The sequence below is a fragment of the Excalfactoria chinensis genome, chromosome 11 (assembly GCF_039878825.1).
Source record: "Excalfactoria chinensis isolate bCotChi1 chromosome 11, bCotChi1.hap2, whole genome shotgun sequence".
In the NCBI taxonomy this organism is placed as follows: Eukaryota; Metazoa; Chordata; class Aves; order Galliformes; family Phasianidae; genus Excalfactoria; species Excalfactoria chinensis.
In genome coordinates, this window is record NC_092835.1 from 15,133,312 (window position 1) to 15,161,058 (window position 27,747).

General features: G+C 39.6%; 1 long non-coding RNA gene across 1 annotated transcript in view; it reads right to left on the reverse strand.

Moving 5' to 3' along the window:
• Positions 1-21,064, reverse strand: part of LOC140257312 (uncharacterized) — a 178,381-nt gene extending 157,317 nt beyond the window's left edge. Inside the window, exon 1 of the long non-coding RNA XR_011904996.1 lies at positions 20,941-21,064. This is a non-coding gene — a long non-coding RNA (uncharacterized lncRNA). The remainder of the gene's footprint in view (positions 1-20,940) is intronic.
• Positions 21,065-27,747: the final 6,683 nt, after the last annotated feature.

Below are 27,747 nucleotides of genomic sequence, written 5' to 3' on the forward strand. Positions count from 1 at the left end.
CAATGCAGTTCATTAAGAGCTTCAGAAATAAATCAAAATAGCATTGCCAAAAAAAGAAAGCACAGATAATTAGGTTTGTACAGCCAATAGTGACTTCTGCTAGCATTCCAAGATGTCTTGAAAATCTCACCAACAGATTTTGGTTAAAAACACCACCAAAAAGAATCCCTTCCCTTCAAAAAAGGGCTTAACAGATGAGTAGCCCATCCAGAGCATCTCCAAAGGCAGCTCTGTGCTGCTTTTGCTCTCTCCCAGTTTTAAAGCCTAATACATGACACATTCTGTTAAGCATCCAAGGTAACAAAATAGATGAGCTGAGAGTTTGAAGAGACCAGGGCACAGAACCTGTGGCCAAACTACTTTTTTTTAAACAACCTAGGAAGACAGGAGAAGACAGATTTTATGCTTCCACTTATCCAAGGGTAAGAAAGTGTGCAGCGAGAGAAACGGGCTGCGCTTGACACTTAGCATGGATCCCCAGGGTAGGAACAGCAGAGTAGGCCACCATGCATCCTGCTTTAAAGCACTGCACCCTGGGCTTTGTTCACTGCCTTCCTATGTTACAAAGTTCTCAGTAATTGCAGTTGCTCTTTAGTATTATAAAAATAAGTAAAGCTCGCACCTTTCAGATATAAGTGCTACAGGGTAAGTCTGACATGCCAGCAAAATAGCCAAATAAGACAAGAATCAATCAATCACTATTTTTGAGCTCAAAATTTGTGAGGTGTGTTCTGAAGGATCCCGCGATGCATTGCTCACAAGTGTTCAGCTGACAGCACATACCTGTGAGCATTCACTAGATGAAAATTACTGCATGGGTACTAACTGCTCGGTCTCGTGAGCTTTAGTATAATCAACAAGCAGAAAAAACCCACGTGATTTAAAAAGCCAACCATTTACGAGCAAGAAACCACACATTAAATGATATTTATAGTCATTCATTAATAATCCACTGTGTGAACTTTGTTCTCTAATTACACTGCAGATACCTACAGAATCATGGATACAACTGTATAAATCAGAATGATGCATGAAGAAAAATGCTAAGCGCATTAAATGAATCACAGAGACTATCGTTAAGCACAGCTCTGCATTTGGCAACTAAAACTATTGCTCTTACCTTGTTTAATATTTGTCAGGGACCTCAAAATGCTTTACAGTGCCTCATACCACTCTCACCCATTCCTAGCTGAAAGAGATCTTGCAGTTTCCTCAAGGAAAACACAGCAGCAGAGCCAAGGATGAACTAAGAAGTCTCCATTTCCAAAGCAGGAATTATTCCAGATATCATTATTTTATTCAGTGTTGAAAATGGATGTTGCAAAAATAATTTACACTGCTTTAGGTTTGTTTTTAGGGTTTCAGTGGAATGGATTTTTCTATTCAGTAAATGAAATGAATACAATGTAATGACTGAAATAAACCATACAGGGCAGCCATTGAAATTATGTTTGGAAAAAAGCACCCTAACCTGTTATTTGTACAGGCAAATGCCAATTCCAAAGCAGCAAACTGCAGCAAAACAAACTGGAAAAGTTCAACCAGTCAGTGCTTACACCTGACAGAGCAGTTCTGAACCTAACTTCCCTCAAAGATTGCAGAAGGAACACGTTTTCAAGAATGCTGTTGCCCATTATTGGTGTATAAATGTTTAAATTAACCTCTTTTAACAAAGAGAGAGCAGTGTTATGAACACCTTTAAATCTACAATTCCTGCACAGTGCAATCTGCAATCGCAGACCAGGAGAACCTTTGTGCTGAGATGGTACCGCTGAGGCAGCAGAAGCAAACCGGAACTGTCAGGAGATGGGAGCCAGTCCTCTCCAGGAGGGGTTCTGCTACAGCAACAACCCCAGGCACAGCAAAGCCCTTGGTCCTTCAGAGCACCCTGTCACCTCACTGCCAGCCCACACTGAATTGAAGGTACTTTGCACCCAGTCTACAGTGGCCATTTAAAAAGGTTTCTTGTGGTTAAAGGAGATGCATAGCCAGAGTGACAATGCACAAATCCACAAAGATAGAATGTCTGAGTGAGAGCAGGAAAACTTCTTTTGGAATTACCTCAAATTCTGATACTTCTCCCCAGTATTGCCAAGCAATAATAAAGAAAAAACAAACCGCAGTCTGGTTTCTGGGTGGCTGAAGCAGTTATATCCCAGGCATAAAATACCAAACAAAACTATCTTTTAATAGAAAACTTTCCTTCAAATGTAAAATTGATACTTTTTTTTTTTTTTTTTTTCTGGTTTATGGATAATTTAGCTTGATTACTACAATGGTAAAAAAGAAAAAAAAAGAAAAAAAAAAGTTGAAATATAACTCTCCTCTTCATTAAACAAAGATTGTCTTACATGCTTAGGATCAAGCCACCGACTTTGTTGCTCTGAAAAGAGTAATATAAAAAATGAGGTTTTAAAGCAACCCAGAAATTTGCCTATCCTGACCCACTAGCAATGCTGAAGGAGCATGACATTGCCATGACTGCTTAGTACAAAAGAAGTAAATTGAGCAAGAAGCCAACAACGTACAAAGCTGGGAGAAAGGAGGTGCACAGTGACCCCCAGCAGCAGGTGTGGAAGAAGCCCACCTCCTCTTTGGTCCCCAGACTGGTTGAATTTACAACATATTAAGACTCCAAATAATTTTATATCTGTGTTTAAAAAGAACTACAGATAAGATGAGCTGCAAATAACTTTCTTAACAGAAAGCAACCCCCAAAAAAGCCCCACAATGCACACGAGGGTTGCAAAAGAGCAGCAGTCAAGCTCTGGATGGCTGAGCAGATTTTAACAAGTGTGGCATGCAGGCTCTTGTTCATTGCTGGTGAAAATTCATACCTAACAGCCACAACATACCTAATAGTGGTTGTGTTGAAAAAGAATACTTTGTAGCTGAGGCTTTATCAAGAATAACCTTATTGCTCTCTTGCAACGTGTTGCAGTTTCCACGGTAATAAATAGGAGACATTACTTTCGGAGCAACTTACATACATCACTAAAAACAGAATTTGTATGAGAATAAAAACAAAATAAACTGGGGAGACTTTTTATTTTTTAATGTGAAATCTAATGGAAATCTCGCAATAGAGGGTTCGCTGTTTTGGGCTGTACACAATGATGGGACTGTTGTCCATATAACACTTCTAAGGATAAAAGAGGCTTCCTTCAGATGTCTATTGTTACCAAGGGAATCCTGCATACTCTGTTCTCTCCTGGAGTTTTAATTTTGTTATTTCTGTCAGTTCCTTTCATCTACAATGAAAGTCATACATTCTGAAAGCATAGTTCCCAGCTTATATAGAATATCTATCTCTAACATAAGCTGTACACATATATGACTTTAAATTCCAGGGAAAGAAGAAAAAAAAACCGAGAAAGAAGAACCTTTCTGCACACATTACTTACTATTTGTGGAATTACACCAATACTATCCTTGCTTACTGATTCAAAATGCTCCTACATAGCCCTCGCTCCACCATTTCCACATGCCCAATTTTACAAGGGAAAATCTCAAAGAAGACAACTCTTAATGTTGTGGCGTCAGATCTCTGACCCAGTAACGAAAAGCACAGTCTTGGTACACGAGGGACAAAACCCATCCATGGAATGCCACCATGGGGGCTGCCTTTTGTACGTTATATAGCCTTTATTTAGTGCTTGAAATGAATGTGCACATCAGGGAAAAGTTTTAAGAGCAGATTTCTATTTTATACATACATTAGCAAATCTTCAGAGGTTACCTGGCTAATTGAATACCATCATAATTTCCCTACACTGAGCCTGTGGAATGAACTGCCATTCAAACATGGAATGGAAATAGAGACTGCAGTATGGCAAATTTAATACAAAGACTTTTAACAGTGATTGCCAGAGGAGTTCTCAAAATGAATCACTTTAAGGCAGTACAACGTTGCTAATTTCTTTTTAAGTTTGAAATATTTAACACACTTGTCTTTCCTGAGCATAGTTCAAAGAGCACATTACTCCTCTGTGGGGCAGCTAGGGGCTCTGCTTCCATAAAAGCACTGCAAGAGCACCAGAACTGCTCTGCAGTAGTGCATGAATGTGGTATGTTAGCTTGGTCACAAGGATGACTCAATCAGTTTAGCTTAACACTAATTTTTAAAGAAAAATAAGCCAAAATAAGGGAACTACAATGGACCAGTTCCCTTTTCTGTGCCTTGAAAGAGCTTTTCACTTGCTTGTGTCAGAACAAACTAAGGCCCAGGTCCCACCACGTGCAGCAGGGGTGGATGTACAAGTAGAAGTTAGATCTTCTGTTTCCCAACATGTGTTGGCCCATTTGAATGCCAAACAAATGTACATATTGCTTATTGTCAGAAGTCTTCCTTTTGTGCTTTGTTCCTCCTGCCAAACAGGCATGCTTAGGTTGGACCCTCTGAACACTGCATTCCAGCTGCCACAAGCTGGGACACATGAAATGGCACAGGTGCCACAATTAGGTAAACCAACTGGCTAAGTGCTCATAGCACACCTAGCACCACCACAACTGCTCTGACACAGAGAAACTCCCTAAGAACAAGTAAGAGTGTTATACATACAGATGAAAGGATATGTCAAGAAAGACCAGAGGGAAAACAGGTGAATAACTAATCCTTTAGCCTTGACAGTTTTTGCCAATATCCTTAAAGCTGACATTCGAGAAGAGAACAGCTTTGGTTAAGGGTTTTATTAACAAAGGTATCAATCCTATCAGATTTCAAGTGTCATGGAAATACTCTGATCTTCTCTATGACAGAAAATCTCTTACAGAGCCTAACCTGAGGCCCAGAGATTCCCATTTCTCTCAACTGCCTTCAGACTGAGCCATTTATAGCTCTTTAATATCTAATAAGATGCTTGAAAATACATTAAAAATAATCTAATTGAATTCTTTGCTTAATTACATAATTGGAACTGAACTATCAGATACAGCTTCCTACAAACTTTGCAAGAAAAAAAAAAAAAGCCATGTAAAGTGGTTTGCAATACAGTGTTAGAAGTACAGTGCTTATCCACTGAAAGAGCTTTGTTAATATCTATCTGTAGCAGACAAGAGCTTGAAAGTTACTTCTGTTTTATTCTGAAGCTGCATAGAAATAAAATGACATCTAAAGTCTTAAGTGGATCCCAACTATGCCTTTAATCTCACTCATTTTCCTCTTGTGGAACAGAATTTATGGGCTTTTAGAATCCCACTACAGGCCTTAGGTTCCTTATGGCAACATGCACCGTCTATACTGGAACACATATAATAAAGCGTGCTATGATGTTCACTGTGGCCACACTACAGCATGGCACGTGGCACACACTGGAGCCTTTAGAAGAAGGGATCTGCAAGACAGCTGTCTGCCATTGCAGAAAACTAGAACCAGGGACGTATGCTCCTCTTTATCATATTTCCTTTTTAATAATACCCTCAAATATTTGCACACAAACATACGTAAGCACACACGCATACAACACCTTCAAACATACTAATGAATTAGTCACTACTCAACATTGTACTCGTACTAAAATAAATAATAAAGTTCCAGTTGTATAAAACAGTTCAGCAAAAGTACGTATTGAAAATCAGCTGCATTGACAAGCAAAGTTAGCATGACTTCAGTGAATGAGATTACTCAGATTAATCCTGCTGCTGTACTACAGACTGTTTTTCATCAGATGAATCCTGCAAGTTGCAGCACATAAGGCTGTTAGAGGTTACTCCTGTGGCATGAGCCATTGTTTTCTCCTCTTTTCTATGAATATTTGACGCACGTTTTAGAAGTACCTACAGATTGAGACCGTACAGTACATATCCACTTTTCTATTTTTCTAAAACAATGATCCAGGCACAGAGTAAGTTCTTTCCTTCAGTCGCAGCACAGGCCTATCAAAGGAAAACGCAGATGGAATTAACGCTCAGCCCGCTGAGAGATCCATTTCTAAAACATTTCTTCCTCCAGATGCCCACAGGCTGTAGCCAGTAGGCAACAGCAGAACCACCAGCCTCAGCTCCTCTCAGCAAGTGTGACAATGAAAACTGCTGAGAACTCCACTAGTTCTGCTTCCAATTCATTAACTGACCACATGCAATCACTTCTATTATATCCCACTTCCTTCAGGTGAAAAAACTGGCTTACTGAAATCTACCTCCGTGTGGTTCTTTGGGACCTATGAACACAATCCTGACCTCTTAGCTGCACATCACATACCACTTGTCTTCAAGACTGTCCTGTTAAAAAATGAGTACTGAGGGTTACTGCTGTATTCACTCCCCTTGCAAAGTTTCCCTGCAGCATACGGATCTCTCATTCTTCAGAACACCTGGAGGGCAGTTTTAGGGTTGGCTTTTTTTCTTACTACTTTACACCAATACTTTTATTACCACGTGCTTATTAACAGGAAAACACAGATCCTATTCTTGGGCACGCTGATGCACAAAAGGTTCTGATTTATAAAACTTTTTTTTTTTTTTTTTAAATTATAAACTTGAACAACTGCTTAGATATATGGAAATTAAACAGATCTAATGAAGTGGAATGGAGTGCCAAGTTTTAATTAAACAAATTAGAAAATTTGCAGAAAAGATATTAAATAATTTTTGAAATGGAAATGATATACTTCATTCCACGCTTTGCTGCATTAAGACTGCACTTCAGTGGGTAAAATACTCCCAAATGCACCTTGGTTAAGTTCTGCCGGGCAAACAACACGCACATCTACACACACAATTTCCTCTGAATATTTGCTCCGATGAAATGTTTGTCTGCACTTTGTCTTTACTTTCAACCAACTTCTTAGGGAAAGTTCTTCTGTGATGCACAGTTTCCTATAGAGAATTTGTAGTGAATCTTAGAGGGAACAACTTATAAAATAAGAACTTAGAACCTCTACATCTCCTGAAGGCCTAGATACACAACTACAAAGCAACATGTAGATGACCTGCTATGTCTCTCCAGCACTGACCAAATAATTTCATTGATAAGGTACTTCTAAATCATTCGCAACCGAGAGAGCTTGCAGAAATTGCACCATGAGCAATTCCGAACACACAGGCTCCAAAAAGCCATCAGCTACCACAGAACCGGAACAAGAACATAAAAAAGCATACCTGTAAAGTGTATAAATATGTTGCTTTACAGCATTTCTCCTTTTCTGTCTACTTCTACTTGAGCAAGCTTTGCATTTCCACAGATGGTTTCCCTAAAGGTTAGCAGGCAGCGACCTGCTAACTGCGGATGGACACAAATAAGTCTTCACAGCATTACCAATTAGCCCTGTGAGCTTATGGCAACTTTCAGGTTTATGATTCCCCTTCTACCACCCTCAGTTAGCTGTAAGAAAATCTACACCCCATTAAAAAAAAGTTATCTACCCACATGTTATTGGCACATTTGCCAACCATGCAGATGTTGCAAACTGCACACAGAAATCCTGAAGAGCCCTTCAGTCAGGAAGGACTTCACCTCACAGCTCCTGAGGGGTGGCAGTGAGAGCCCAGAGGCAGTGGGCAACTCTCTGAGGAGTTCTCTGATGTTCCTCAGACACACAGTTGAACACAACAAGCTCAAACTCAAGACCAGCTCCTGCCAAGCCACAATGGTTTTGTTAAAGACGTAGAGAAACACAGACTTGAATTTCAGTATACCTGTACTCAGGGTGCTTGCTTTGCTAAGTATGGACTCAGGAGCTCAGCAGACCCTCACCTGTGTGACACGATACTGAACCGCCTGATGCCTCCACACACCACACAGCCCAGCAGCCTCAACAAGCCCAGCCTCCCCTCATATTTTTACCTCATTTTAAGAGCTTCTACTGGTCTCGGTACTTTTGTTGTCTCTGCCACCTGATAGCATTTAGCAGCAGGCTGCAGGCCTCACCTGTGGGGAGCGCAGCACCAGGCTGTGCTGAGGTGCACCAGGCCCAGGTGCTGCCCCAGCGCTGCTCTGCAGAGCACTGAGGCCAGATTTACCACAGGGAAGCCGTTATTCCTCCAGCTGGCCTCCTCAGGGCAACCCACATCCACAGCACCAAGCATGAGGGCGGTGTGATGAGGTGGGTGAATGATCACCCTGTGTGTGCTCAGATTTTGATAAGCCACGTTATCTTGCCCTATTTAAAACCTGGCAGAGCCAACACATTAATATTTTTAACGTGCTCAATTATATCAGATTTTTGTGTGTGTGTGTGTGTGTGTCAGTGCAGCTGAACAGCATGGTAATTAGTAATAATCCTAATGATCGGAGCTTGCAAAATAAATTATTACTGAATAAGCAGAATTAAAGTTCTGTATAGCCCTCTCCTATCTGACAGTAATGCCTGCACACCTGAAGTCTTATATTAAACAGATAAAATTTGACTGGAGTGAGGCTGTCTTTCAGATGCTGTGCAGAAGTAGGAACGATTCATAGAATATGACATCCATTATAAATACAGAGCATTTAAAAACAAAAGAACAACGCCCTGTATTTTGTAGCACCTTCACATTAGCAAGAACCTTTACTAACTTTACAAACTTCCTGCATTTGATGAAATCCCCTCCAACATGCCACTCTTTCCCTGCAGATCTAAGGACAAACAAAACACAGGCTTTTCTCTTTGCACCCTCTTCTTTGCATGGTACACACCTTTCGGTTTACAGGAATAACATTACCTGTTCTACAGCAAAAACTTTCCCTGATCACATCTCAGCATACTCAGAACTGTGAAAGGAAAAACCATCCAAAGATGGTTTAAGCATTTTTACATCTATTTGGATGCAAGGAAAACAGAGGCAGAGGATCAGTTAACAGTATTACAAATAGTCAGTGCAGGCCAAATCTAATGTCTGAAATAAGGAAGTGCCCTCTCATATTGAGTGCTAGCATATAGCAAGAACCAAGTTGTACAAGTGCCTGGGAGCGTTTCCATACCACATGGGACCAACCAACCTGCAAGTGTCCTACAGTTCCCCTTTGTGGATGTGGAACTTAAGAATGATTATGACAAGTTTCTGTTTGAAAATCTGCTAATCCCTACAAGCCAGACGGTACTGGTAGAACCAACAACCAAACACAGTGGAGAGAGAACTCCATTAAAAACCAATAAAATGCCAAAGCCCTCTTCCCCCAGTTCCCCACAAGGAAGAAAGGGAAAGAGATGGCCTAAGTTAATTAGGGTTTAGCATGATTTATTGAGGGAAAGCTGCTTGAGTCAGAAATAGCACCTGAAAAGGTACTAGAAAGCTTTGGACATCAGTAAATTTGATTTTCAGGTGATACTAAGGAAGAAGGAATCTGTGGGACAAAATGTGATAATGCTGGCTTCTCTTTTATCATGAAGCAGCTGATGAAAAATGCATATCTAATCTGAGACCAAGACAGATGTATCTTTGCCTGCCAGCACTGTAAGATTCCACTCAGTAAAACACACACCAAGGAGACATGCATGCTCTGAGTGCTTGCTCAGGGACTTTTCTCACCAGGCTTCAAATTTTTACCCCTCCTTCTGTTTCGCTTTTTGCTTACAGCAAAACAGCTACACATATACTTTCACAACACAGAACAAAAGAGATTCTCACAAGACTCCAAGAAGTAGGACTTTAAGAACAACAACAACAAAAACCTAATACAGGAATATCATGAGGCTTGCGGTAAAATTAAAAGTCATGACATCACTGCTGTGCCACCTTTACTGTTTTGAAAGGCTCTGAAGAGATTTTTCTGCTCAGGAAAATCAAATAGAAATTGAGGTCTGAAGACTTGGTCAGTATTCTTTAGTGCGTGCCAAAGCCTCATTTCAGCTCTACTTTTGAAGTCACTAACCTGAGTGCTACAACACTCAAGTGCACCACAGATTTATAATATGTTTTTATTTAAAGAGAAGAAATAGCCTACAGTACCAGGCGTGAGATGATATATATCCTGTCTGTTCCAAATGAACTGCTGTAGCAGACATTAAAAAGGAAAGGTGAGTTTTAAGAAAACAGCTTTAGAAAACACACTCCACCAGCTAAATCTATTTCATCCCCACTTATATTTTTAAGAAGAGAAGACAGAATGAATTAAATTGAAAGCCATGTATTAAGTCTTTAGATTTTTCACAGAAGTTTATTGAACAAAACTCCTAAGAAGCTGCTCGCTTCTTTATCCACAGAAACCTATTTATAGGAGCTGAATTCTAATAAACACAGATTGCAGAGCAAAGAAAAAAAGGTCAGCGGTGTATGCTTAAAGCTTTATTGATGTCTTGTCAATCAATCTTTTATTTTGTTGTTTAATTTTTTTTTTTCCTTAAAGGAAAAAAAAAAAAAAAAAAGATGCATGTAAGCACTTTTTCTCCTAATAGCAGATTTATTGAGCATTTCAACAAATCAGATCATAGATACAATAAGCAATGATGGCTGATTATCAACTCTGTGTTTTCAGGTCAGGTTGTAAATTGACCCTGCATTCTCTGCTCCTCTTCCTGGGGAATAGCTAAGGCCTTTTCAAATACAATAATTTCCAATAAAGTTGTTGGTTTGGATTTTTTTTTTTTTTCATTTTTTCCCCATGTGTTTAACACTCTAGGATAGGTAGCTTACTGGTTAAAAAAACCCCACAAGTATCCTGGAAAAATATATGCAGTCACATATACTGTCTCCTTGTAAACTAGTTAAAATAATAAAGCTGACTCTTAGATTTAAGAGTGGTTAATCTAATGGACCTAAAACTTTAGAGAACAGTGCTTTAACTGTAGAATTTTTCTCCCTCCAGTTGACATGAGGAACAGTTACAGACTTCAGCCCTGATCCCGCACTTGAGGGGCAGCTGCTGCCAAAGCCCTTCCAACTCTGGTAAGTGGTGACACCTCTCTAAGGCAAACCATTTAACCTTTCCATTTGGCTGCAGCTTCACCTCTACCTTTTGTTTCTCCAATATCTCAGCTTTGTAATTTTGAGAGCCAGTGGTCAATACCTGCCCACAGCAAATCAATTCATGTTGCATCATTCTGTTATTTGTTACCTACTCCTCTTATGTTACCATTCTTCTTTAATTCTTTTTTTTAATTTTATTTTATTTTAAATCAGTATTTTTACATTGAGGAGGAGATAACACTGAGGTGATTAACCTGACTGTTGATTCCTCTGCCTAAGCAGATACATCTAATTTAGCAGAGGGTAAAGTATAGCAATAGGCTGTTTTTTCCCCTCTGGTATACTCTGCATTTACTTGCCATTCCATTGTCTGGACACTTCTTCAGTTGGTCTTTTGCTCTAAGTTTTAGTTTTCCTTCTGCTCCAAAAAAATAAGAACGAGCAGACAGAACAAAGCATGAACATTACCACAGCTCAGAGAAGATGGATAATGTAGTTCAGCTCATGAGAAACATCCACTCTACAAAATCTTTCCCAAATGGAATAAAACCTGCAACTCTGTCAGAATCTCTCCTTAGCTTTTGAAGACTCACTACTGAGAAGATCTGAGAAATAATTTTGATATTCTAGTTAATTTGCTGCAGTATGACTGCAATCTAAGCAAGCATACAAAGGGGAACTGTACTACTATATTTTGATGACAAAAACACCATTTCATAGAGAGAGACCACCAGTTCTGAATAACTCCTGTTGTGGTCAGCACAAAGTAGTAAACGTGTGACAAACATGGTACACATTACTGTTTGTCACTTCATTTTATTAAAAAAAAATAAATATATATATATATGGCTTGCTAATGCAAGTTAACTGGAGTGAGACAAATAATACTTCCTCAGGAGTCAAAAGCAAACAGCAATCTCCTACAACCATTCCATTTAAAAACTCTCATTTTCTGTAGATATGTTTGCAATTTACACATCTTGTCTGACTAATTAAAATGAGTCTGAAACTCCTTCCGGAAGGAATTAGTTTGCATTCTATTATATTTTCACTTTCTGCCATTAGTGGCATTTGATGAGTTACTTGATAGACCTTCAGCTGTCTGACTGAGTAGGGTATTATTATTTTTTTTAAAGAGGAGTAAGACAATAAATAATGTAAATGCACTTGAACTTCAAACTTTCACAACATTTTGATGTATACCAGTGGCCACATGGAAATTCACAACAACAGATAATCAGACCCTACAATGAGCAATAAATCAAATTTGAGTCTCCTCTCATAAACCACTTCAGGAATCTGGTTCTTATTATTTGGACAGCTCTGATTCTGTCTCTCATCATGGAACAAAAAGCTCTGTCCTGGATGGAGTCCCTGTGGGACAGATCTTGATGTTGATCTTTTTCCAGATAGTTCAGCTGATTAAAAATAAAAAGTGAATCTTGCCATAACAACATGCTTAGAAATTTTTAAAGGAAAATGTCTCTAACTATAAACTGAAAACCTGAGACTACACCTAAGTGAACACAACTGCACATCTCAGCATGCCTCTTCTCTCAGACACAGGTGAAAGTTTGACCCAAAAGCAGATGTCGAGACAAAAGGTTCCATCAAGGAACCACTGTTTCTCTCTGCTTTCTCTGTCTGGGTTTCTACTACTTCAGGGAGAACTGCACTACTGGAATGAAAACATATATTTAAGATAGTACCGCTTTCACTTTGCAAAGCAACAGATATTTGCACAGGGAAGGAGCCTCCTTTGGAATTATGGGTTGTCACTACAGAAAATTTAAACTCAGATGCAAAATGTATCCCTCATTCTCCATAGGATAGGATTACATTTATTTTATAAAATTGATGTAGATGCCACAAATTATTTTCTTCTTGCCATATCCCTGTTACAAGAGGTACATTCCTTTTTGCTTCACAAAGCATAAAACAGAAGTGTCATTATATACTTCTAAAGTATACAGATTTAAGCCTTCCCTTTCGAGAAGTAAATCAATACTGATTCAGAAGGAAAAGAAAACATCAGCTCTAAGAACAACAGTGGCTCTCTGCTTTGACTCACTTACCCTGAAATCCCAACTACACAGAAAGCAGTGGCAGAAGTCCAAGTGACACCAGGGTAAGTAAGTCACCATTCATACCTGGCTTGAGCTGCCATGTACTTAGGTAGCAGAAAGCTATTACAAAAGATCAAATCTCAGGGTTCTGTCATGTTATTTTAAGAGGATGTATGGAGTACATGAAGATTCACTTGCTCCAACAATGGAGACTCCATAACCCCACAGGCAGCTTATCTAGTTGCCCTAGACAATCCCTATCATGAACCAGTTTTTCCTTTTGCTTAAAAAGAAGTCATACATTTCAATTTTGTGCCTGTTACCTCTGAGAGAAGCCTGCCTACATCTTCTTTACTCCTTTAATCAGATATTTATTCACACTGAAAAGGTCCCCCTGAATCCTCTCTTCCCCAGACCGAGCCACCCCACCTCTCTCAGCCATCCCCTGAAGGCAGGTACCCCAACCTCTTAATCACCTCTCTGGCCTTGCACTGGACTCGCTCCAGCATGCACATGCCTTGCATGGGAGACCAAGCTCCAATTAATTTTACATTCTTTATCGTAAAAACAGGAAAAGCAGACATGCAAATATTTGTAAGTGAACTAGCCAACCATTTCATTATTATTCTTGCAGCTTTATAGAACCTTTCTGACGGAAATGATACTGCATAGTAGAGAAACCTGAATGAATGCAAAGAGGTTCCTTGCCTATGACAAAATATTGACTTGCCTCTGCCAATACAGCTATTACTGTATTTATCCTTCCAGCACCCCTTTGAGGCAGGGAATACTAATATACACATCGTACACATGCAAGACAGAGAACATGGTGACCTACCTAATATTGCACAGGAAGTATGTGGAAGAGTACAGAACATCTGAGCATGAGGCTAAATGTTTTATAGCAGATGGATGAGATGTAAACTAAAATACTCATGTTATTAATGGAGAAAACTTACAGTACTGCGGGACTCATTGGAAAGGATTCCCTACAGTATGCATTTTGGTCCCCTATAATTTCTCGTGGCTTCCATGAAAGCATGCAAAACTTTTCTCTCCCTTTATTCTCACTGAGACCCTGGCTGGTTTTAGGGGACAAAACCAACAAATGAAAACTACAACAAAACTCAACAAGAAAAAACTCACAAAACAACCAGTGACCTTTTAGTTTAAAACTATTAAAGAACTATTTCTGTGGTGTCAGTTAGTCCAGGTACTTGGCTGTGTGTCTCCAACCACTACACGCTAGACAGAAACCATAAGCCATTCAGCTTTTATTTTCCTGTGCTAGAACATGTAAAATCCTTTTGTTTCTTCTCATAAAATAGGTTTCACTTTACCTTAATAATTCTTATGACCTTTCTGTACATCTGTTCCAGTTTTATAAGACATTCCTGTCCACGGTTGACCAACACTACATGATATTTCTGAGGCTGTACCAGAGTCTCTATAATAGCACTAGCATTTCCTCTAGAAATACCACTCCTAATGCATCTTATGGTTGCATTGCCTTTTCCACTGCTGCATCATTTCTTAAAATAATTCTCTTTATAACTCACAATGCAGAGGAATAGAAGTATGGAATCACTATAATTGAAATATGGTTGGTTTCTAAGGAATTTCTTTGAAGGAGAGAGTAGTGTACACATTTCATAGATTAACTGAAGCCTTTTTTCAACTGAAAAGCATATGGAGATGTGAGAGGAAAAGAATAGATGGAAAGGAAGAATTGGTGGGTGTTACATACAAATGGAACACAAAGATGAGAGCACGTGAGTAATGATTTCTTGTGTGCAACAGCAGAAGGATACAGAGATTTTCTCAATTGGAAATTTGCTAACAGCTCTACATATAGAGAGGCTTGCCCGGATCTCCTAATTTCTGGGAGGAGAAAACAGTAGATTTTGACAAAACTGAGACTTTTCCCACTTGAGTAGGTTTTATGCAGCAAGAAGGGTCTGTGTGATCGAGCTTCTCTATCCTCTCACCTGTGTATGCAGAAATAACTATGCAGAACGTTAGGGCAGACCTTCATGCTGCTGTCAGAACTACATTATTATCAGGGAAAACAGCACCATTTTGTTACTTCAATGTAAAAATCATAAAAATTAAGGTCTCCTGCGATTTCTTTAGTAAATGTAAAAAGCAGCTTTTCATAAAGCTGCCACAATCACACAGCTGGTAAGAGCCTAGAATCAGAATTCTTAAGGAAAGGTGAGGTTTGGTTTTTACTTTTAAAGTTTATAAATAAATACAAGGAACTTCCTATATGACAAAACAACCCACTTAAAACCACAATATATTTTTCTCCGTGTGTCTCAAGTGTATTAGCTTTCACAGTACTAAAATATTCATTTTACTTTATATTGTGTGCATATTAAATATACATCAGAAAATATAAAATGCTACATTCAATGTTCTTGAAGTGAAATTAGAAAGCTGACAATTCATCTCAACTTTTTTCATGTGAAGATTTCAACAGCATTGGCACGTTTCCATGATACGATTTCCTTTAACAATTTTACTTTCTGATTTTTAAGTAAAAAGTGTTGTGTGGAATTTTTATTTATTTATTTTTTATCAGCTCTAATGAATGTCAGCTGGCTTTTTCATATAGAAAACCCTGAAGTCCTTACTCAGTCAAAAACCTCATCGATTGCATCCTCTGATGTTAAAAAATCATTCATAGCTGATACATGATTAATCACTACATATTTGTTCATGTCTTCAACATTATCTTTCTTTCTGGGAACGTATTTTTTCTACACACTATTTCTTTTTCTCATGCAGTCTACTTTCTGAAAAGTCACTGCTGGACCAAGGGAACATCCCACTTTGCCACTCCGAAACAAGAACTTCAACCACTGTTATACAGGTCAAGAAGAGACAAGACTGTGTGAATGTAAGTGACTGTTAATAAGTTATTTATATATAGCTTAATGAAAGCACAAATAGCCTTAAAGGAACTATCTATTGATTTGGAACCCATAACGATTTAAGTTATTTCTACACCCAGAAGAACAAAGGTGAGGAGACAGAACTTTTTATCCAGTAATTATTACCAAAGCAAGTTATCTCCAAGAGCCTTTGTCCAGCCATCAGCAAACACCAGTAGGAACAACCACATGTGACCTAGGATTTGCCCATTATAGCTTGAAACCCCAGAGGACAGAGCGCGTGCTGCTGTCCTTCCTCCTGCCCAGAAACCTGCCTCCAGACTTCATAGAACAGTGGGAGCGTGATTCTCTGGGTGCCAGGAGATCAGCCCACTAAAAGCCAAGTCAGCAGATTAGAAAAGGTTCCTGTGGACCAGATGAACAGTCATCTGGTCTACTAAGCAGGGCTGTCACTGGCTCTTCTGAGCAGAGGTGGAAAAGAAAGAAACAAACCACCCATGCATTATACAGATACGGAAAAACTTGCAGACACAAAAAATCTTTTTACGCATTTCACCAGTTAGAAGCTGCCTTTTCTAGACACAGAGTCCTACCTGACTTCCAAAACTCTAGGTATCGCTTTCTATTTCCTTGCGTCTTTCTGCCAATGTTTATTTTTGGCTGAACGTATATTCTGAAATTGTCTGCAATCTCTGCCTTCCTTAAGGACCCCTAAGCCAAAATTACTGAAGAATAAACAGACTCCATGCTCAACAATTAACAAAAGGGAGCTGGTTGTTTTCTGACAGGAACACACTGTCTTAAAATACACATATATAGATACACACATGCACACAATTATTCAGTATCCTTACAGAGGTTTTGTTGGACATATCGCCTAGCTCCCTTTATTAAGTCTCTTGATGTCTAATTCTTTGTTTATCCAAAGTCTCTTCATTTCTGCAAAATCCCGTGGCAGTCAGTATCATAGGCTATGCAATTTCTAAACTATTCCTAAAAACATAAATGAGTTTGCTTTTGCTTCACTTCTGATTTCATACCACATTGCTTGAAATTTTAACACTGGAAAGGGAGGAAGAGACAAAGAACAAAAAATTCCTACTGTGAAGTTAAAGAACTTTGTGTAAATAAAGCAAATAATCTATATTACTAATGGGGCTATTTACATCTGCAATTTCTTATTTGCAATACATGCATAATATATACAACAGCAAATCTTGCTATGCATGCCACTTCTTTTTTTTTTCCTCTCCTCAAAAAGCATACTAATTACTGCAGTAAAATTGAATTTGCCTGTGCATACATTGAGGTTAACCATGCAGTTAGTAATGAATGAAGCACCAAGAATCAGTTGTGCAACCAAGAAGGAAATATGTATTTAAAATCATGAGCAGGATTCTAATTACTGAGTCTGGGAAATAATTTACTTAATTTCAGCCTTAAGATTAAATAATTCTAAAAGATACTAAGCTGCTTTCCACGCTTAATTAGAGGCTCAGCTTCACTGAAAACCTCCTGAAACACCACAGTCGGTGACAGAAAAGTACCTACTTAAATTCTTTCCTGGAATATCATAGCATCTATAAGGACTGCTCTAAAAGTAACACCTCCTATTTTATTACATTGGCCCAGGACACTGGGGCAAATGATGGTGGTACAGCCAGTAGGAGCTGAAACTTCCTGCCAGTATTCTGTTACGTGTTGTTGCTGTGCAACAGATGGCAGCAGAGGGGCACTCTGACAAAATAATGTCTGGAGTGAAAGTTTGTATGAAGCAAAGGGGTGGAACTGAATTCCTTCATGTGGGAAAAAATGGTGCCCAGTGTTGTTCATCAACTCTTGCTGAGCACTTATGGAGAACAAGCGGTGGATGTGAGCACATTGAGTGGTGCATTTCAGCAGTGGTGACAGTGGGTCACCTCCACTAGTACATATGTGTGTGTGTGTGTATATATATATATATATATATGTATGTATGTATATATACATATGTATATATGTATGTATATGTTAGAACCACCGCTTGCAACACTGAAGGGCCCGAGTTCGAATCCCCTTGTGGCGCAAGTGGTACAAGTGCTGCTCTGCTACACTAGAGGGCTCGAATCCCGGGAGTTGGACTCGATGATCTCTAAGGTCCCTTCCAACTCGCACAATACTATGATGATGATATATATATATTTTAACAAGCATGGCATGCAGGCTCTTGCTCATTGCTGGCGAAAATGCAGAGCTAATGGTGAAAACACTAATAAACACTATTGAGAAATAGTGTTCTGTAGCTGAGATTTTGCTCTATCACAGTTTGCATCTAGTAGTTTCCAAGGAAATAAAGAGGAGGCATTACTTTCAGAGCAACGTACTTATGACATAAGTGTCATTACTCAAAAATGTCATGGGATGCAGAAGTTATTGTGCTCCCATATTACAATTTGTTAAAAGATATATCTCCTAAATCACCACAGAACGCAGCGCAGCAATTTATAGCGCATCATAAAAACTGACGAATGAGACAGAAAAACCACTGAGATGAGAAAAGACATTAAGTGCGAAAGAAGAGTTTTCAAATTCATTTACAAAAGCCCCAACGCTGGAAAGTTACTGTGTCAATTCTGACCAAATTATTCACTGGTTTCCACATCGATGTAACATAACTTAAAACCTGAATGGTTTTAAGGCTCCTGAAATTAAGCTACAAAAGGAAGCAGTAGAGAATTTTCCTGTCAGTGCAGGAATAGTCAATAGCAAAAAGAGTAACCATCAAGCAAGCCAGTTGCAGCTGAGGGAAAAGCAACTGAAATGACAAGTCAGCATGAACGCATGGGTGGGACTGTTTGTCAAGTTGCTATGCCAGCAGCTAAGACTGTATCAGTATTTCCCTTCTAAAACTCAATTTTTAAAGAATTTATATTGCTTGACTGTTAAAATATGTTTTTAGGCAGAAACAACGGTGCACTGTGCGCGGGCAAATTTTTAAATTAAAAATGGCTTCCAAAATTGCTCCAGCAATTTTCTGCACGCAATTGTTTCCATGTGAAAAGATCCGCATTTAGGGATGAAAACAGCATACTTCCTTTCAAAGATTATTCTTTTTTCCCCTTTTATACACACGAATGGCAAAACAACAGCTCCAAATCAAAACAACAGCGCCCCGAAGTAAGCGCTGCTGGATTTGTCCCTGCGTTTGAATGCAGGCGTACTGCAAGCTGGAAAGGTTTTGGTGTTGATTTTAAATCCACCAAGAATTCTATTTAGGAAAGTCTCAAATGAGAAACCATTTTATTTTCTAATATGTCGTTGTGTCCCTTGGCAAATATGCCAAAAGCAACAAAATGATGAGGGCTTGCGTTTTTAATATCTTTTTTTAATATTCATTTTTATTCCCTAAGTGAATGATACGAACTAAACCATAGCAGCCGATCATCTTTAAATTATTTCTATCACCCTCCCATTAGCAGCTATTCTTTCTTTTTAACCATCTAGGTTTTCGAAAGATGAAATCAATGCTATAAGCCATTGCACGCCTATTAGTAAAAACAATATTGGTACAAAAAAATGTCATCGCTTTTCAGCAAGATAAACTGTTCTTTTAATCCAAAGCATCAAAGCAATTATCTGCATTTTGTTAAACCAAAACGTCTTTTTAAAAACCAGCATGCTTAGGGACTCACATCAATAAATTACAAACCAAAACAGAGGGAAGTTGCTGAAATGTTTCTAGTTTCGGTGGAGAAGACATATAAACACCAAGCAGCAAGCATTCGTCAGTCCTGCAGTCTCTGTACAGCACAGAGAAATAGATGAGCTGGAGGTGCCAGATCAGCTGCTGATCCTGCTCAGCAATACATCTCCCAGAGTCACAACGAGACACTTTGGAGTGAAAGGCAAAAAATAAAAATAAAATAGGAAATTGTGCTATCCTGCAGAAAGAGTTCCCTGCAAGTGCTTAAACACATGTTTACACACACAATGAATTTAAACACTATTCGTTTCTCAGCTGGTTTGCTCTGACACATGCATCCTTTTCCAATATTTACATGAAGGCAGTTTCTGCAGCACCCTCGCACAGACTTTGCAGGAAAGAACACCACGACTTCCCTTTGTTCAGGGTTTGCACACTAGAAGAGCACCTCTGCATACACATGGCCTGAGCACAACCTACAGATGCAGAACCCTTGTGCTCTTTATTAAGAGTCAGTTTTCATTTAGGGAGATGGAGCCTCCCATATTATTGCCCACCATGTGGTACATGAAACAGCTTTCAGGGCCTGAAATCTTATCATGGGGAGGGCTGTGGACACGCAAAAGAAAAACAAGACTGGCCAAAGACGGATTGCAATGCTAAGTGATTTGCTATTTGGAAGTGAAATAGAACCCATCACAACCAGCCTGGAAGCAATACTTGTTGACTGACACCAGAGCCGTTTATAAAGTTTGAAAGTCATGTTTTGGGAGCTGATTTCTGCCATTACTTTAAACTGTAACTACTCATACCTCCCAGCAACTAAGCTGACTGTGCCTCTGCAATCAAGAGCCTTTTCTTCTTGTGCATGTTTACCAATAAAACTGTTATATTTCTTGACGTCATCATTACAAAATTACAGTATCAGATTCATGTATTAAAAATAAAATAAAATAAAAAGCTTTTCTTCACCAGAACAGATCAAGGAGACAGCCTAATACTCCAGATTGGAAATAAAAAGCCTCAGCCATAACACCTTTTTCTCTCCCACTAATCGTTACTGTGAGATCAGGGTCATTTTTGCCTCAGTTTTTGCCTTGAATCTGCCTCTAAATTCACAAACTTGAGAACAAGGCAGCATCCCAAGGGACTTTTCCCCAAGACCTTCTGGTTCTAGTACTAAATCTTTAAAACATGGGATGAAACACAATATATACAGCAACATTTGAGTTCTTTTGAACCACATCACCACAGTCCTCTTGTTTTGTTTTTTATAATGCTAGCCTCTCCCTGCTGATTCCAAACCAGCCAGGAACCAGAGCAGAAAGGCAGAATTAAGTCCCTTTGCCTTTCTGAAACACCCCACCACAAACCCTCTAATAAAAAAATACTTCATGATTTGCTTTCTTACTGCTGTGCAAAGGAACACAATGAAAACAGGGCAAGCAAGCTATACCTCATTATTACTCACCGGTCCAGAATTCTCCCAAACCTGAAGTCCCTGTAAGCCACTCAAAACTAAGCAGGGAGCCTAAATCTGGCTAAATTTGTTCCTCCCAGCACAGGACCTTATAGCTGGTGTAAAGGACTAAAACTGCTGATTGTTCCTTAAAAACACTAGGACAGCAGAAGAGGCTGCAGGTGTGCACCATCAGATCATACCTCCCAGGCACCACCTGGAGCCATAAGCTTAACAGATGTAGGAACCTCTCTGAAAAGGAGACTAGCAGGCAGCAGTGGGTACATAGCATCTACCACTTGCTTTAGACTTTACTTCCACACAGGTGATTTAACTATGTGCCTACACAATTTTAGTAACTTAGCAGTTTTAGTACTTGAGTTCCTGTGGATGTGGCTAGCAGAATTACAGTATACATACCCCTAAGGACAAAGCTTTGGCTGTGTGTCAAGGTCCATACCTTGTGTTTTCAGGTGTATTCTTCTTGGCCTCACTCCTGCCTCCAGCATGGCTTGTGGAAATGCAAGGGGAGGACACTTCATGTGGTTGTGTAAAGACTTCCATAGGAGAGAATCAGATGCTGCCAAATTCACAAACCTGAAACTCAAGCTGCCCCACTATTCCCTGCACTATTTTAGCCCAAGCAGTGTTTTGTCATGAAGGGACTCCTTGCTCCTACAGAAACATGCCAGCACAAAGGACGGAACTACACTTAAGAAAAAAACAAAATCAGCTGTGGAAGAACTTGTTCAGTGATAAGCCACCTGCTCCGTATCAACTACATTAGCTCTACCTCAGACCCCACTGGCACGGCTCACTGTTTGGTCAGTTGGGATTAGCAGAGAGCTCCTTGCAGATGTAACACTCCCTTTCAGAGAACTTACATTGCTTGTATATTTTACTCCCTGTCCTTAGACCATCTCAGGTACTTAAATTATGTGATGAAAGGTAAGGTATATGAGCTCCTATATAAGTCACTGCCTGATTACCCAACATATTTTAGCACCTGCAATAACATCAGTGCACTGATCAGACCATTATAAGCAGAAAGCAGGCTTTCCAATCAATAGAATGGCAAGAGTTAAACAGTTAAAAAAATTCCTACAGTTTCCCTGTGAAGAATGGTTACAAAACACTGCTACCTAAGCTAGCCTTCTGAGGTTTAATACAACTGCTGAAGAAAACTGGGCTGTTTTCAGTTCATTTCATATGACAAAATGTTTCAACATTTGGAACCAAAGTTTCACAAGTATCCTTTCTAAACTGACAACAATGGACATGTGTACAAGTCATTTAAGACTAATACATAGAACAATATAAATTTATAGCCATAGATTAACTATCCACAGGAGGCAGGCTTGGCTGGCCTTGGAGCATGTTCCCTATTTTATACATATTGCTAGCTGTTTTCTTCCAGGAAATGTTGTGGCTGGGAGGAGATTCTATTTCAGTATTCTGAAGTTGGGTTCCTTTTCTTGGTTAGGAGACAAATGCAAGTAAGGTGGAAATACTTTTGAGAAGTCTCATATTATTCAAACTATAGAATGGCATACTTCTATTCCTCATGTGAGCACTGGTTTTGTTCTTTTTGAGTTTTCTTTCCCCCATGCAGTATTACACTCAACCCACAGTATTCTCTATTAGTAGCAGTAAAGTGCAGTTACAAAGCCAAATATCGAGTCTTTGGCTACACTGACCCAATTCTTTAGAACACACAGGCAATGCCAGGGTTCAATCAATTGAATTTGGCTCAGGAAGGTTAGGAGCTGCTATCTGAGCCATAATACTTCCATAAAGGCAGTGCAAGTGCTGCGTGTGCAGCTCACAGAGTGGGCCAATAGCATAGGTGTTCTCGTGATACATACTCCTTTTTTCTGGTGAGGCTGCTGCCATGTACAAATGTTTTCAGAATAAGCAGCACAACTGCAAGCAAAGGCCAGATGGTAACGCACTGCACATCTGTAAATACCTGCATGCAACATACATAAAAGACCTGCTGATCCACATACTAACCCACAGAGAAGGACAAATCAGGCAGCATTTTTTATAGATATAAGCAATATCAGCCCTTCTCAGAACTCCAGCTTTTAGATGGATGGAAGCAAACCCCACCAAATTTGGTACTGTCCATAAAAATCACAGTTCTTAGCCCATCTACCCGCTTTGGAGCACTGGGGCATTTCTTTCTTAGTCTGCTCACCACTGTTCCCTCTAGTTCTCACCTCAAACTTATGCTGAAGTACTGAGGGGATTCTGACTCTTGTGAATTTGGGGATGTCACATTGACACACCTCTCCTTAAACCCTCACCTTTCTTAGTGCTAGTTCAGACCACAGGGCTACTAGAACTTTAGTATCTGAGTCTCTGCGTATTTCCAATTAATAATGAAGTAAGAGAGTTGAGGTGAAACCATCAACATGTTACTGTTTTGATCATACGTGGGTAATGCACTACCTAAGCCACTACTGAAAAAATAAGTTTTGAAAAAAATCCTACTACATATAAATATAAGCCTGTCTTCTAAGTTACCCCAAACGTTTCGACTGTTTCTGCAAGAAACACACATGGCACTCAGCGTCTTAAGATAATTAGTCAGTCTATAAGCCTCTTGTCTAAACTGCTGTTGGTAGTTTTTACATAATTTCTTCATCAGCTAACTCTTTTTTCCACTGATGTCACTGTAACTTTTTCTGTTCAGCCTGGCTGTTTTACATTATTTATCCAGTAAGATAACTGTCTTACATTTGAATGGTTTTTACCTTTTTTGGAACTGAATCCCCTATAAAATTTAGCTCCCAGCTTCCACGGTGGTTCCCAGCCATCCAGTGTGATATTGTTTGGAGAGTGGATTGCAGCTATTAAATTTTCTACATCCTGGCAAATTCACTACATTGTAACATCAGAACAATGATTTCTCTGAGCACACTGGCTCACACCACCTTTCCTGGGCAGGAAATCACAGATAACAATCACTATTTCAGCAGAGGCACTGTGGTTGAAAACACTGGCATTGCTTCTGCTCTGGAGCATCTCTGCTAGGACTCAGAGATTCGTTCATAGATCAAAACAAGCTCCCTAACCAAAGTTCCAGGAAGCACTTTTACCTGGGTTTACTTTTATATCTGTGGGTACTTTCACACAGTCCAATACTTCTCTTTCTTGCTGGATTGGAGCCCTTGCCAGACATAACAGAGTTTGGAAGACCTGCTCTAAAGCAGTGGTGCCAGAAAGCCCACCCATTTTCCCGTGTAAATCAAGGAATCAGTGTCAGCATACCAAGAAGTAAATAAAGAAATGATTACCCCGTTTTGCTATTTTCCTGCAGCATCTTGCAAGTCATTATCATCGACAGTTGCCAATAATAATTGGCAGGCAGCCTCTCAGTTACTGCTTGTACCGGTTGCCAAACTGCTGTGTTTCTTTTTTCAGTAAACCTGGCTGTGCAGGACAGAATGTGTTGGTAACATCTTGAAAACTGTCTTTGTGATCCAAAGTGACAAAAGCCTTTCTCCCAAGGCAGCAGCAAAAAACAGCAAAACTGTACAGAAGTTAGAAAGCAAGAGCAAAATAATCCAACCTGGGGATTTACTACTTTTTCCAACAGTGATTTTCTAGAGTCCCTGTTCATTAGTATTTATTATTTAGCTTTTAGCTTCACGGTGCTTCCTTTTCACTTGGGATATGGGTTATTGCTTTGCAAATTGTATACTAATATTGCTTTCCCACAAATACTTTAGGTATGACCCCAGAGGCAGTGCTGGATGCATTTTAATGAACCTTTGAACTTTTAAAATTCAGTAGCGTTTATGTTAACCAGAACTAAAAGGCAAAACTGAAATCCAAATTGGGTGGTCAACTTACACTCTCTTATTCTTAAAAGAGACTAAAGTAGGACAACATTTGCTCCTGCACAGAAGGCACGCAGTAAGGCTGTCCTCAGGTTAAATCATCCCCAAAAGAGACCTTACATGCTTCAAAAAGGATGTCCTGAAATATCCTATGAAGGGGAAATATTAGCTTCAGTTGGGAAGGAGCAAAACAAAGTGTACTTGAGATTATGTGCGCTTAGAATATCTGAGACAACTTTTGAAGAAACCTGGCAGACTGCTTTATGAAACGAGCAGTTGTTCCTTTGGATATTAGTAAGACATTGCGAGAGAATTAGGATAGCTAAAGTGTTCTCAGATGTTTGCACTGATCACTCCCCAGCCGAGTGTTTGGAAAATCCAACGTGTAAAATTTCCCATAAACAAAAGGATTTAAAAACTGTCGGTTCTGGGATGTTCTTGGCCAAGTTTGCTGAACAAATAGGAACAGGCTTATAAGTATAGATAGCTGATACGGGCTGTACTCAGGAATACTTGCGCTCGTGAGCCAAAGGTAAAATTAAAGTATAATTACAACAGAAAAAGTGACAAAGCTGCGAGATCTGAAGGTAGCAATGCCTGTCCTTTTTCACTCATCCTGTTCCAACTCATAGGCTGTACAAAACCTGACTGCAGGCACCAATCACAAACCCAAACCACAGCATGAACGCTCCTGACCGAGTCATGTAAAAACCTGTGTGAGCCTCCCCATCTTCTTGAATAAAGGCTCTCACCGCCTCACCCTGAGCCCTCTGTGAACAGCTGCCCATTACAGGAGTGACAAGATCTCTTTTACACAGGGAAGAACTTTCAGCATTTTCTGCTGATCAGAACAGCTGGATAAAGTCTTTTATTTTCCTTCCACAGAAAACGTGAGGGATGGATATTGAAATTCCAAGAAAATGTATCTGTAAGATGACATGATAAATTTTTGGAAATACAGCTGTGAGCAGCACTGAAATGAAGAAGGAAAGAAGCCAAAAACTCTAGGGAAGAATAAAAAGAAAAGAAGATAATTTCTTACCTTTCCATCATGACTTGATTAGCCGCAACAGGCTCCAGGTTTCACTGCTGGCTCTCTTCTCAGGAACCTGGGAAAATAAAACCAAACTGTTTGAGTGTTCAGCAAATGATACTTTCATCTCTGCCAACAGTGAATGAAAAAAATGTAACTTCTCAGGAGGGAGAGAAAAATGTAAGGAAAACCATTTAGTGGGAAGCTGTTTTTTTTCCCTGAGAATGGTGATAACTGGAGAGATAATTATTCGTTGACAAATACAATGAAATTTTGACTCGTTAGCATCTACAACAGCACCTCTATCCCTATCTCCTTGAAACTGGACGCTTTGGCATCCTTAAGCTTCAGGCATTTGATTTATATTAGATTAGTTCCATTGCATTACAGTGACCACAGGTAGCTTCTGGCTTACCAAGAATTTCTCGCTTCGTTACAAATATATAACAATATCAGGTTCATACCCACTTTTTAAAGAAAAATATCCCCAAATAGGCAAAACAAAACACCAAATGAAGGTGGTTTAGATCTCCATTTCTTTATACCACAGACAAGAACATTTCTTTTGACATTCTGCTCTCTGTAAAGGGCTCCTCACATCCCTTAGGCCTTCTCCATGAGGCTTTTCTGCATTTGAGAGAGGATATATGACTGGGGCTTGCACGTGAGGTTGGAAAAAAACATAAGAATTCTGTTTTATAAAAAGGCTTTTTAAACACCACAAATCAGCTTGCAATCACATGTAAGGCTGTAGGTCAGTGCAAGCCAGTATAGGAAGCTCTTCAGCTAGGGTTAATTACTGGCCATTGGCCTGCTTTAAGCCAAAAGCTCCTTCTACCTCCATCTTCTGGTCTTCCTTATCATGGCAGTGTAATCTCTGGGTACACAGCTGTCTCAGCATGGCTGTTTGAGTGTGCTCAGCACGTGAGCATGTGAACACACTAACATGGCTCCAAACCTTGCCACAGCTTAGCTTAGTCTCTTGGCTTGCTTTCTCTGGATGACCTGAGGCATGGCACAAACAGTGCACTAAGACCTACATGACTATTATGCCCTCCTGACATGTTAGCAATACACAGTACGTTTCTGCAAAACATCCAGTCATCATTTTTATGGAGACAACCCACAGTAATCCTCTGCCCTGTGAGGAAAATGGGAACCAGAGGGCATGCTCCTCAATATCCTCCAAAGCCATTGGGCTGCTATGGACAGCCAAAGTCTGCCTTAATGAGATCTTGCCAGCTGAGTACAGAACACATGAAGCTACCTCAGAAAGATATAATCTTAAATGTCTGTCCACCAAGAGACCTGTGGGGTGATGCTGTCCACCTCCTGCTCAAAGCTGGGCTGTCCTGGGTCACGTTAAAACCACTTATTTAGGCTGAGCCACCCAGTTATGAGCTGTGTTAGAGATTGAGACACCAGGAACCACGCGCATCCCTGAGAACAATTTGGGTCACATCAACAACAATAGCTGCAATAAACTAATACAGGGGGAAAGAAGAAACTGCAGAAAGGAGTATTCTATTCACAGCCCAAATTCAGACTCATACTTTCATTTCCTTTCTAGATGCAGAAAAAAAAAAATCATCATGCAAATTCAATGCAGTCAGTTCTATAAGAAATAAAGCAAACACAAGGAACTCAGTGAGGTTCTGTTTGAACCATACACTTTGGATGATGGTTAGTGTTTAGCAGATATGGCAGTGGAAAAGAAGGCTTCCATTAATGCCACACATTAAAACAGCCAGCTAGAGTCCATTTACAGTGCTCAAAATCTTGGGGATATTTGCTGTGTCACACTGGCAGGATGGGACCAACACATCATACTTGGCAGAGTTTGGGTGTTTTTATTTGCTTGGCTTTAGATCAGACTTCAAGAGAGAACTCCTTTCATAACAGCTGTATGTCAGTTGGAAAGGTAGGGTGACAAAGGGA